Raw genomic sequence first — 14,211 nt, 5'->3', positions numbered from 1 at the left:
CAGAGATGTATTCCCCACGTTCCTGGAACACATCCCATTCGTCAACGGATGTGGTTCCAACATGATGGAGCCCTACCTCACTTTGGACTGAACACCTGGATCAGACATTCCCTTCAAAGTGGATAGGAAGAGGAGGTCCTCTTTCGTGGCCCGCTCGTTCACCTGATCTCACCCCACTCGATTTCTTCTTATGGAGCCATGTGAAAAGCCTTGTGTGCGAGACACCTGTCGAGACTGAACAGGATCTCTTGGCAAGAATTCTCGCTGTCTGCGACGCTGGTCAAACGGCACCGGGGATATTCGAACGGGTACGACAGAACTTTGTGCGAGGATGCCATGCCTGCATTGACACAGGGGGACGCCATTTCGAACATTCGTTGTAAATGGAGCAGCTTGTGAAACTTGTGCAAGTAAATGGATTTCAATGAACAGAATTTTGCTTTAGTTTTGACTCGATCGTTTCCGGAATATGGTTCCTTATCTCAAACTGATCCATTTGCCGTCCTCCATCATCCCTGAAACTTTGTAACATCATCACGGATACACCCTGTATAGCATACTTCAAATCCCGGCAATCCTTGAGCATATACCGAGCTTCAAGAATATTCTATTAAGGCGCCGATGTCGATACAAACGAACAGACACAAGCGGAATAGACCCTACTTTCGGCTTCTGTATATTTAATCTGAGAGAATTCAGATTGGGAGCAACCAGTCGATATCAAATGTCGGAAAGAACAGGCACGCAATGCCTTTGTCAAGATGAGTTCCATTTTGAAAAATCACCAGTTGAACATTCAAACTAAGCTTGGATTGGTGAGATACTAGCTCTTCACAGTCTTGCAGTACGGGGTCTGTAATAGGAGAACTGAGCGCGCGAGACAACACAGCGCCATCTTATAACAGAGTATGCGTGTGACGTCACATATTTAGCAGAAATGTTGTCTCACTTTGAAACGCTTTTCCATTAAAACGTCGTTTCAGATATTTATTATTATTATTATTATTATTATTATTATTATTATTATTATTATTATTAACGTAAGTCTGCGTTGAAAATAGAAGCATTTGAGATGTGGGTCTAGAGACGCGTATTAAGAATTCTCTGGACAGGCCACGTAACAAATCATGAAGTATGATACAGACTCTAGAAGGATGTACTAATTTTTTAAAACTGTCAAGAAATAACAAGTGAGTACCTGGGACACATAGTGAAACACCCTGAGAGGTTTGGACTCCTTCATTAAATACTTGATGGGAAAGTAGCTGGCAGTTGTGTGCGCGTAAGACCTCGGATGACCTAGCTAAATCGTTGGAAACTGCTTCAAGACGTCAACAAGATAGCTAGTTGAAACAGCTGTAAAAAAGGTAAAATTGCCATGTGGACCGCCAATAACCGGGAATGATTGAATGAATGAATGAATGAATGAATGAATCAACCAACCAATCAATCAATCAATCAATCAATCAATCAATCAATCAATCAATCAATCAATCAATCAATAGATTAATCAATCAATCAATCACCAATGATCTCCAGTAAGGGTTGTCGCCTTCGTGGCAGATATCCTTATAGTTGTTTACCAGTTCTTTTGTTAATGGTATGAAAAAGTTGGAAATTTATCAAGCATCTCTCTTGGTAGATTATTTCAATTCCTGACCTATCTTCCTATAAACGAATATTTTCCCAAATTTGTCCTCTTGAATTCCAAGTTGTCCACCTGTGTGGTGTAGTGGCGCGGGTTCGATTCCCGGCTCTGCCACGAAATTTGAAATGTGGTTCGAGGGCTGGAATGGGTTCCACTCAGCCTGGGGAGATCAACTGAGTAGAGGCGGGTTCGATTCCCATCTCAGATATCCTGGAAGTGGTTCTCCATGGTTTCCCACTTCTCCTCCAGGCAAGCGCCGGGATGGTACCTAACTTAAGGCCACGGCTGCTTCCTTCCCTCTTCCTTGTCTATCCCTTCCAATCTTTCCATCCCCCTATAAGGACCCTGTTCAGCATAGCAGGTGAGGCCGCCTGGGTAAAACACTGGTCCTCCTCCCCAGCTGTATCACTCCGACCCAATGTTTCAAACTCCAGGACACTGCCCTGAGGCGGTAGAGGTGGGATCCCTCGCTGAGTCCGAGGGAAAAACTAACACAGGAGGGTAAACGGATTAAGAAAGAAAGAAAGAAAGTAAGAATTCCTACTTAACCATGTTATGATCCTTCCTGCATTTAAAAACTCCGCTCAAGATTATTCGTCTATTGATGTCATTCCAAGCCAGAATAATCTGGGGTAAAGGAAAAAACGAAGTATGAGATTAAAATTTGACGTGTACAGGCAAAACTACAATTTTATTGGCATATATTTGTGGAACACAGGAAAAGGGATCAACAGGAGCAGGGACAAAGAGAAACATCAAAACACACTCACACACCAAAAAAAAAAAAAAAAAAAACTAAGAACTATCAACACATCTTCAAACATTCTGAACAATCCCAGTTCTTCTGCGTCCATTTCTTTTCAGCCCCTGACGAGCTCTCTTCTCCTTTCTCACCTGTATAAAGCGGGCAGGTTTCAATTTTCATTCAGGGGCTATAGTTATAGTAACTCTTCCGTCCTGATGTGGGGTCTGTAGGATAAGAGGAAAACTCGATAAATACAGGGAATGGTAAGAGACAATAATAATAATAATAATAATAATAATAATAATAATAATAATAATAATAATAATAATAATAATAATAATAATAATAATATTACCGAGCTCGATAGCTGCAGTCGCTTAAGTGCGGCCAGTATCCAGTATTCGGGAGATAGTAGGTTCGAACCCCACTGTCGGCAGCCCTGAAAATGGTTTTCCGTGGTTTCCCATTTTCACACCAGGCAAATGCTGGGGCTGTACCTTAATTAAGGCCACGGCCGCTTCCTTCCCACTCCTAGCCCTTTCCTGTCCCATCGTCGCCGTAAGACCTATCTGTGTCGGTGCGACGTAAAACAACTAGCAAAATAATAATAATAATAATAATAATAATATTTGACTGTACCCTGGAAAATGTCATCAGAGATTGGAGATCAAGAATGGTCGAAAGGGAAGAACAGAACGGGATAAAGCTAGGATGTGGAAAAGGTGCGACCATAGTTGACTGCCTAGCTTTTGCGGGTGATGTAGTACTCCTAACTGATAATCTACACACAGCCGCAAAAAAGTAGAGGAACTACGAAATGTGACCGCCAAAACTGGCTTTTAAGAATATCTTTTGAAAAACTGCACATGTGGACTTAGACGAAGCAGATCTCACAGACAGAGTCAAAACCAAATTTGGGGAAAATCCATCGTGTTGAGAAATGTCAGTACCTGGAGGAAATTCTCGCCCGAATGGGAAGGAGAAAGAAGCTATAAATAGAAGGGTGAGAAAGATGGAAATGGCCTTCGTACTATGTCATGGAAATTTTAAATCCTAGTCCGTGTCCACCCAAGCAAAATTGAAACATTACTAGAGTAACCGTCCTGCTCCACAGCATTCGTTATAAATAGGTCAGATCACTCGCCTTGATATACCTGTCGCAATCATATTGTTTCGCCTGCCCTTTTCAATAGTTTTATGAACATTTAATACCGGTGCGTAATAACTGATTCATTCATAATGTACAGTAGTTTAACAAATCCTTCCATACATAATTACTGTGCTTCGACCATTCGGCCAAATCTGACTCATTTTCAAACGATCTTGCCCGGAACAGTGCAACATACAATTGGCTGTGACTGAATACTGGTTCGGATAATTAGGCATCCACTTTTTCAAGAGGTTGTCTCCGTGCTTTATTACTGGTAATGGTCATACAGAAGGCTAGTCGACTTAATACCTTCCCCTCTGTACGTACATATACTGTTTTCTCTTAGCAGCATGTAAGTTATTAGGAACGTTCTGCCATCTGTTGAGTATATTTAGAACCTGGGAAAGGTCAGAGAATCAAGGAGCATATAGCACAGAATAATGTTCTTCCATGATCAGAGGAAGTGTATGTCCCCTAGCTTGATAGATAGTAATAAAACATGGCCACATTAAATTACATTACTGATTCCCGGTTGCAGAAATGTCCATCAAATCAGTCCTTAGTCGCAGATTAGCTGATTGCCAATAAACTTTAATTCCAGAGTGCGTTGCGGGAAAACCTAAACCCCGATCAACTTTCTCCAATTTACTGATTGAAGATCCGAGAAGGAAATAAATCTGGCAACAGCGCTATTAGTGAATACTGTTGATTCGTTAATTATGGTGTCTATTTTATCCTCTTTGGTGTCTAGCAAAGACATCAAAGTGGCAGTGAATCAGGGAACAGCTGATCCTGTTTGAGAAAGGTAAAAAAAGAGCGGATTTTGAGGCTTTCGTTTGATTTAATAAATTTTCGACAGTATGAGTGATGACCCCACTAACAAAGTAAGGGGGCCGAATTTTTCATTGAATAAAAGAGCCCTCTTACTTAATATAGTTGAGGGATATTTGCATACAATTGAAAATAAAAATAAACGGTTTTTGTGTGGGCAAAATTACAAAAGAATAAACAACCATGCTGCGGATAGGTTGAAGTTTTGTCACATTGGCTTATTAATTCTAAGACGTCTGTTTTTACATGGATATTAATACGCCAGAGATAAGTATTTATTTCACGATTTGATTGATATAAATTAACTCGTTCCATGTTCAAGATTGAGGTTATATGTGAGAATAATGGCTACGGAAAACAAAATAGTACGTCACTCAAATCGCATTTCCTACATGAACTTGAATTTATTTATCATTGAAACGGTTAATCGGATGTATTTAATGAAAGATTGGAGAATCAGTGCTTGATCAGCATGAATTTGTACGTCAAATCTGTTGGGAGAGAGATCGTCGATCAAACACCGATTGCTGTTTCTGCAACTCTCATAGGATGATTGCCAATCAAACCCACACTCATTGCCAAACAAACTCCGGTCAAACTTTGATTGCATTTTCTGCAACCGGGCATAAGGATGAAAATCACATTTATCAAAATATAAAGTGTTAGTCGCTTAGCAAAGAGCCTCCGTGGCTCAGACGGCAGCGCGTCGGCCTCTCACCGCTGGATACCGTGGTTCAAATCCCGGTCACTCTATGTGAGATTTGTGCTGGACAAAGCGGAGGCGGGACAGGTTTTTCTCCGGGTACTTCGGTTTTCCCTGTCATCCTTCATTCCAGCAACACTCTCCATTATCATTTCATAGCATCTATCAGTCATTAATATCACCTTGGGATTGGCGACCCCATTGTAATAATAGCCTATATCTGGTTCATTCATTACATCCCTGACCCGGTGAAAGACTGGAAAACAGGATGTAGGTTTTCATTTTCAGTCGCTTAGCAACGTGCTAAGTATAGAATGTATTGCGGGCTAGGGTAAGCCTTCGCCTGCAATTATTGGAGTGATCACTTAATGGCTTAATTTTACGATTACTCGACATTTCGTGAACTATCAATGTCTCATTATTCACCGGCAGGTGATTCCGAAGTCCGCCTCTGTGGTGTAGTGGTTAGTGTGATTAGCTGTCATCCCCAAAGGCCCGGGATCGATTCCCTGCTCTGCCACGAAATTTGAAAAGTGGTACGAGGGCTGGAACGGGGTCCAATCAGCCTCGCGAGGTCAACTGAGTAGAGGTCGGTTCGATTCTCACCTCAGCCATCCTGGAAGTGGTTTTTCGGTGGTTTCCCACTTCTCCTCCAGGCTAATGCCGTGATGGTACCTAACTTAAGGACACGGCCGCTTCCTTCCCTCTTCCTTGTTTATCCCTTCCAATCTTCACATCCCCCCGCAAGGCCTCTTTTCAGCATAGAAGGTGAGGCCGCCTGGGCGAGGTACTGGTCATTCTCCCGTTGTCCTCCCCCGACCCAGAGTCTGAAGCTCCAGGGCACTGCCCTTGAGGCGGTAGAGGTTGGATCCAGCCCTCGTACAACTCTTTCAAATTTCTTGGCAGAGCCGGGAATCGAGCCCGGGCCTCCGGGGGTGGAAGCTAATCACACTAACCACTACACCACGGAGGCGGACAAACCCACTAGCTACTTTTTTAAATACAGTTTGCGGACGTGTTGAAAATCTGTCGATTCAAGGTTTGGGTTTTTTGAGCATCTTCAGACACCAGCGAAGTATCTGCTTTGGTGGATCAGTGACAGAGTGTGCAACTCACGATCCCAAGTTCGTAGGTTCGACCCCGACTGGGGTAGTGGATATTTCAAGAATGGTAAAAATTTTGCAGCTGGAACTCATTGTTTTGGGTATGTTAAATGTCTCTCGTGACGTTCTCAGTGTCACCTGACAAGAATAGATTAACTCAGCGATAGTAACCGTCCAGCAGTATTCCACATTAATTACTAGATAGCAGCACGATTGGAATGGCAGAATTGATACGCAGACCGCCTACATGGCATCACTTCAGAAACGAGCTCTGCCCGTGATCTTAGAGGAGATTTCTTGTCTGGATTTTCCTATTTAGATCATGTTTTTGTAGTTTGGGCCAAGCATGATGCGGAGAATCCTTTTCTCTTTTTGCTCTAATTTTGCACATTTCTAAGAGAGGATAAGCCATTTTGACGCACAGAGAGATACCAGCTTGACGACAATATAATAATAATAATAATAATAATAATAATAATAATAATAATAATAATAATAATAATAATAATAATAATAATAATAATAATAATAATAATAATAATAACAATAATAATAATAATAATTTTGTTAATTTGTTTCTTAATCTCTTTACCCTCCAGGATATCACCTCCACCGCCTTGAGGGCAGTGCCCTGGAGCTTCAGACTCTGGGTCGGGGGATATAACTGGGCAGAATGACCAGTACCTCGCCCAGGCGGCCTCACCTGCTATGCTGAACAGGAGCCTTGTGGAGGGATGGGAAGATTGGAAGAGATAGACAAGGAGGAGGGAAGCGGTCGTGATCATAAATTAGGCACCATTCCGGCATTTGCCTGGAGGAGAAGTGTGACACCACGGAAAACAACTTCGAGGTTGGCTGAGGTGGGAATCGAACCCACCTCTACTTAGTTGACCTCCCGAGGCTGAGTGGACTCCGTTCCAGCCCTCGTAGCACTTTTCAAATTTCGTGGCATAGCCGGGAATCGAACCTTAGCCTCCGGGGGTGGCAGCTAATCACGCTAACCACTACAACACAAAGGCGGATAATAATAATCATAACTATAATAATAATTTCCCGTCTGCATGAGGGGGTTCGGAACCCACCGTCCGCTCTCCCGGGAGTGGTTTTCTGTGGTTTTCTGGTATTCTGTGATCGGTAATATTAATACCAACATTCGATCCCTTTTGAACTGTTTAAAATCACTTCATCAATGGATTATTCTTCTTTCTTTCTTTCTTTCTTTCTTTCTTTCTTTCTTTCTTTCTTTCTTTCTTAACCTGTTTACCCTCCAGGATCGGTTCTTCCCTAGGACTCACCGAGGGTTCCCACCTCTACCGCCTCAAATGTAGTGTCCTGGAGAGCGAGACATTGGTCAGGGGATACAACTGGGCAGAAGGACCAGTACCTCTCCCAGACGGCCTCGCCTGTTTCCTGAACAGGGGCCTTGTGGAGGGATGTGAAGATTGGAAGAGATAGACAAGGAAGAGGGAAGGAAGCGGCCGTGGTCTTTGGTTAGGTACCTTTTTTTTATTTTTATTTTTTTTACTATTTGCTTTACGTCGCACCGACACAGATATGTCTTATGGCGACTATGGGATAGGAAAGGCCTGGGAAGTGGAAGGAAGCAGCCGTGGTCTTAATTAAGGTACAACCCCGGCATTTGCCTGGTGTGAAAATGGGAAACCACGGAAAACCATCTTCAGGGCTGCCGACAGTGGGGCTCGAACCCACTATCTCCCGATTACTGGATACTGACCGCACTTGGTTAGGTACCATCCCGGCATTTGTTGGAGGAGAATTGGGACACCACGGAAAACAACTTCGAGAATTGATGAGGTGAGAATCGAACCCACCTCTACTCAGTTGACATTCCGAGGCTGAGTGGACTCCGTTCCAACCCTCGTACTACTTTTCAAATATCGTGGCAGAGCCGGGAATCGAACCCGAACCTCCGGGGGTGGCAGCTAATGACGCTAATCATTTCACCATAGAAGCGGACATTATACTTTTTAACTATCGATATTTTAATACTCTTAACACGTGCACTGTCGATTTCGTGGATGAATTATAAATCTGACGTTAGGCCCTTCCAAAAATAGAACAATAGAAGACTTGGCCGAAAAAGAGCCCGGACAAATCGAACCTAAATATAGTGCATGTCCGGGAAAGGAGGACGTCTGGCAGCTCTACCTACAACAAACTCAGTACGTGGGAGTATGGTCGTTTCATAAAGCAACAACAACAATATTAAAATATTGCTCATACTACTTCATTAAAAGGTCCGACTCGTTGGCTGAACGGTCAGCGTACTGGCCTTCGGTTCAGAGGGTCCCGGGTTCGATTCCCGGCCGGGTCCGGGATTTTAACCTTAATTGGTTAATTCCAATGGCACGGGGGCTGTGTGTATGTGTTGTCTTCATCATCATTCCATCCTCATCACGACGCGCAGGTCACCTACGGGTGTCAAATAGAAAGACCTGCAACTGGCGAGCTGAACCCGTCCTGGGATTTCCCGGCACTAAAAGCCATACGTCATTTCATTAAAAGAATATCTCTATTGCGTTCGGTATTCTACCCGATGAGCTGGGAAGTGCAGTGACACATGGCTGTATCGATTGTCTCCGTAACCTCGGTGTACTCAATGTACTCACTGCCCTGACTCACTTGTTTATCGACTACACCGTCATTAAGCATAGTGTTTCCCCTTCACGTCGCGACCGCTGAAGCGTGCACTTCGAGTGCTTAGAGTACAGCGGCACTCGCCAGTATTCTCTCTACTATTTTAGTTTTCTTTTTATTGTTCAAAATTTTAGAATTATAACTTGGGCTACCACTAGACTTAGGTTTCCCCTTTTCGATGGTTGGTTTAGTGAACGTCAAGCCTTCAGCGTTTTGAGCTGCAGCGAATAGCCAATGGAGTAGCCTGCTGTGTTAAGGCTGGTAGTAGTTATTTTTTGAGAGTTCCGGTGGCCCCTAGACGAGGCCTGATACGTTGAGTGAGGTCACAGAGCGGTGCGGGCTGCTAGTTAAGAGCGTGCCCGTAATCTTACATGTCCTTACTCTGGCTACACGTCCAAGCTTAACTTTACAGACCTCGGCTTCGATCCTAGGCTTAAGGGCCTAAGACCCAAGTTCCATGCCAAAAAGTGCAAACTTACCTTACCAGCTAACGTGATTATGGTTAAGAGGGGGAGCTTAAACTTAAGGGAGCTTGGAGTTGAACTAAGAACCAGATGGAGGCTATAAGAATAATGTGCTTTATTCATAGGGGGCGTAATGTTGAAAGGCACTCTCAGGGGCTTGAGAGCTGAGCTTGACGCAAGATGGCGGCACGGGACTACGGTAATGGTGCAAGGCGTAATACATATGCTTTATTATTAGGGGGCGTAATATTGGGAAGCATCTTTGAAGCTCGAAGGTAAGTGACTACGGAGTCATTCCTCCTCTTTATCATCCTCCTCCTTCTCCTCCTCCTAAGTGCAAGCTTAACCTAACATGTACGGATTCGACTCCAAGTTAAACCTAGTAACATTGGGAAGCATATTTGGGGCCCGAAGCTGAGCGACTGCAAAGTGATTCCTCCTCCTCCTCCTCCTCATCATCATCATCATCATCATAGACTTAGTAGCGTATGACTATCTCCTCCTCCTAAGAGCAAGCTTAATCCAACGGGTACGGATTCGACTCCAAGCTAAACCTCGTAACATCGGGAAGCATCTTTTGGGCTCGAAGATGAGCGACTGCAAAGTGATTCCTCCTCTCCTCCTCCACCTAGAGTTAGTAGCGTGTGACTATCTCCTCATCCTCCTAAGTGCAAGCTTAACCCAACAGGCACGGATTCGACTCCAAGCTTTACCTTACAGACCCTAGATTCAATTCTATATAAGGGCTTTAGAGACTCAAATTTGATGTCCAAGAGTGCTAGCTTAGCCTAACTATGAATAAAACATACGTATTAAGCCTTATAGACGCCATCTTGTTCCAAGTTCAGCTCCATGCTCCCTTAAGTCGCTTTCCAATGTTACGCCCCTATGAATAAAGCATATTTATTAAGTCTTACAGCCTACACCTTGTTCTTAGTTCAACTCCAAGCTCCCTTAAGTTTAAGCTCTCCCTCTTAACCATAATCACGTTAGCTGCTGCGGTAAGTTTGCACTTTTTGGCATGGAACTTGGGTCTTAAGCCCTTAAGCCTAACTGCCAACCTGATTATGGGTAAGAGTGCTAGCTTAACCTAACAGACACGTACTTGATGCTAGGTTAATCTTTTAAAACTTCTACTTGGCAAAATACTTATCTGCAGCACAGTGAAAAAAATATTCTTGGATAACTGTACATAGGTTCGTTGATGAAAGTAGAAATCAAATTGAGGTAAATAGGAGCGGTGATTAATGGGATTCGCTTATTAGAACAAAAAAAATCAATAATATTTTAGTTTATCATATACAGTATTACAACTGAGATGCAGCTTTAAAATGCGTTCTTTACAACGTATGGTAGCACTAGCTTACCATCTTCACTCATCTTTTACACTATCTATACAGTATATTTGTTAGGCCCCTTAAAACAACAAGCTTCATCATCATACAGTATATTTACAAAAGTATGTATTACATACTAAGATATACAGTAATCTTTAACGCAATGCAGCTTAAAATTAGCGTTTACTACAAAGTACATAGCTCTGGCTAAATATTTACCAAGATTATTCACACACACACACACACACACACACACTAAGATGAACTGCCTTATGTGAAGTAGTACCTATCAATACTACTATGCCCCCAGGCTAGAGTGTTGGTAGAATTTGGAATGACAAACCGTTTGTTATTTGTTATTCATTTAAGGGCATTATGCAATATGATTTAGATTTAGTACCTACAAATCAATCTATGATATTTCCATCATATTCGTCTTTCATTTTTCCTAGAATGTTTCTGTGGACCAGTGGTAGATTATAGGTATTATTTAGAGGATAGTTACTAGTATCAAACCTACCTAAGTCTGGCTTTATATCATTGTAATAGTCATCAGTTTTGATTTGGCAAATAAATGAATCGGTATGTGTGTAGAGTAATTTTACGTTACCGGCACTCTTCATCATATAATCATAATGGGATTCATATACATCAGCGTTTTAGCTAATTCAAGTACAGCAAAGCCAACGTAGGTAGGTTTCCTCGTACTTGATATTAACACAATAGTATCGCTATGGAAATTAGGTTTACTTATTAAATTGTTAGCACTTTATTTTTGCCTAATATTTTCCCAGTTTTAATCAATTTTACATCAACGTTTTTGTCAACATTTTCCATTGTCTTACCAAACACATTGTTATTCATGAGCTTATAGAAATCTTTCTCAAACTCGTTAACCGCATTTGTTCTATAATCGTTGTTGAGATCGGTATATAGTTTTAGCCACGATGACTGATGGAATTCTAGTACGCGATGAATTTTTGTTAACTTCATACCATGCTGAAAACACTGTTTTAAATTCCGATAATGAATGACATACTTAAATTTGTCATACAAATTGGCGATTAGCATGTTTGTTGTTGATGTGATGTACGGAGACTTCATATTTTCAGGGCAGAACGGTAAGTTATTATGAGAAGTGTATAACTCTTCAGGGTACTGTAAAACGATTTCAAGGATATACCCTTTACTAGATTCATCACTTAGGGTGTGCAGCTGTAAATCATCAATCTCGCACTGCGGCAACCAGCGGAAGCTATTTAATGGTAGATGCCGACTCATTGCCACCCATACTGATTGTTGGCTTCAAGGTAAGCAATATACTGAGATTGTTCACTAGAGTCAACACTCTGCATGTACTTATTATTTGCCATAGAATACCGCCCACTACACTGACTTAGACCGCCTCAAATAGTCGATTTCATAAAGTGCACCATATCGATATCTGTTAGCAGTTCCAAATTCACTTGTGTGTTTTTTAACATGGCATCCCAACTTAACCAAGACGCTGTAAAATATTGGCATGGGTTAAGGCTGTATGTTTTCTTGCAAACACAGCAAATATTTTCAAAAATATCAGCTAACAAAAGTACATCCGTCTTTAAATATAAGTCAGAGTATTCGCCTAGCGTTTGAATGTGAAATTGCTCCCATATACGTTGTGCATGTATATAGTCTTCATCACTAATTTCAACTGAGTTCATCGAGCTTTAAAATGATTGTTTTAATGGTAAGGAGCGTTCCTAGGGACGTTCTAAGCAGTCTATATATTCATAACAGAATACACCTTTACGTCGAATTAAATCAAACTGATTTTCTTTAGGTAAAACACGCCGAATTTATGTAAATTGTTCTGGTTTCAAATTACTTGAAAGATTATCAAGAAATCTCAATTTTATAGTAAACTTCTCTTCTACTTTTACGAATTTTGTAAATTCAATAGATCTATTTTTTCACTCGAAGCTCTAAAGTATGTAATAATAAAATGTGAGTCTTAACCAGGTAAGTCATGCAGAATTACAGGAATGACTTTAGGAACTCTGTGCTTAAGATTGCAGCTATTATGTGCTGGACATCTGTTCAAGCCTGTTAAATGTTCATGATCAAAAACTTTAGGGTCATTTCCTGAAAACTCACCATCACAAATACTACATTTTGTAGCACGTTCATGTTCTTTTAACTGAATTTCAGTCAGTGGTTTCATAGGAATGTTAGTATTTAGAATACGGCTAAGACGTATTGCATCTCTTTCAAGTCTCTCTCATAATAATTTAGCGGTATCAGGTCCAAATATACAACTCTAACATATTAAGCGAACTATCATAACTAAATTTAATATAATACGCGAAGCTTGTGTGTGATATTAGTAAAAGATACTTTTGGATTAGGCGCTCATGTGTTGAATGGTTTGAGGATGGCTTTAAAGTCTGCGTAGATACTAAAGGGCACCCACAACTGCTTGTCAAAATTTGTAAATTTTAAAATATTATTGTCTGTAGAAGGTATCTCTGTACATACATGATTGCAGTCATTTTTAGAATGGTTTGTTAACTGTTCTTCAGTGTTAAAATACTGTAAGCATCCGTCACATAGCCACTTTTCCATTAAGTTTTGTCAACTGACTACAAACAAGTCTACTCAAATTTTTTATCCATCAAAAGTGACTATTCTCACTATCTTCTAAATATAGTAAGTTATTATGTGTGCCTTTCTTATCACTTGTATAATACAAAGGTCCTACTACAGACTTTTTGTCTACCCCATGCACATTAATGCTAAGGTTATTTAGTTGTTCAAAGCGCTTAATGTCTTTTAACTGCATAGGAAATTCTATACCTTCTAAATTTAGCTGTGTTGAATAGTGAGGACACGATGATATTCTTTTGGCTACCTCTGACTTTGCCGGGTGTAAAGACGACATAACAGCCCATGCAAAACACGCCTTGTCATTGTTTTGGACGTTTACAACAGCTTCTTTTCGCCTAATCCATGTCAGTAGCTCAATGCACGAAGGTCCTCGTAACGGATTGTACTTACTGATATTAACCTCTAAATACAAAATTTCAACTAAAGCCCAACTAATTCTTTCTCTTGAAACTATTCACTGTTAGTAGAGATAACGTTTGAGATATCTCTAAAAATATTACTGAAATCAGTTGACTAACAACTATATTCTTAGTATTAAACTATTTAATATACGTTATTTCACTTTCATTTGTGTTCTTAATGTACAACGCAAAAAGTTCAACATTAACTTAAAATAAATTATGATCAATGTTTTGTTAAGTAGCTGTTGCACATCCGGTTTAACGCAATTAAAATGCTTTCAGTGCTTTGAAACGTCTCACTAGTACGACTCAAAATCCTACTTCTGAATGCACTGTCCATTACTTCGATGTTTGTATTAGCTGCTGTTCTAAAAGCATTGCTTCTATATGTATTACTTCTCAAGTGGCCCTGAAAATGTGAAAATTGTACATTGGTGTTACAGTGTTCGCGGTGTTTAATTTGAAGTTCTTCACTGTGTTCTACTTCATTACTTTTTCCTAGTTATGGTCCTTACTACAGCTTTC

The sequence above is a fragment of the Anabrus simplex genome, chromosome 6 (assembly GCF_040414725.1).
Source record: "Anabrus simplex isolate iqAnaSimp1 chromosome 6, ASM4041472v1, whole genome shotgun sequence".
NCBI lineage: Eukaryota > Metazoa > Arthropoda > Insecta > Orthoptera > Tettigoniidae > Anabrus > Anabrus simplex.
This window is presented reverse-complemented; position numbering follows the sequence as displayed.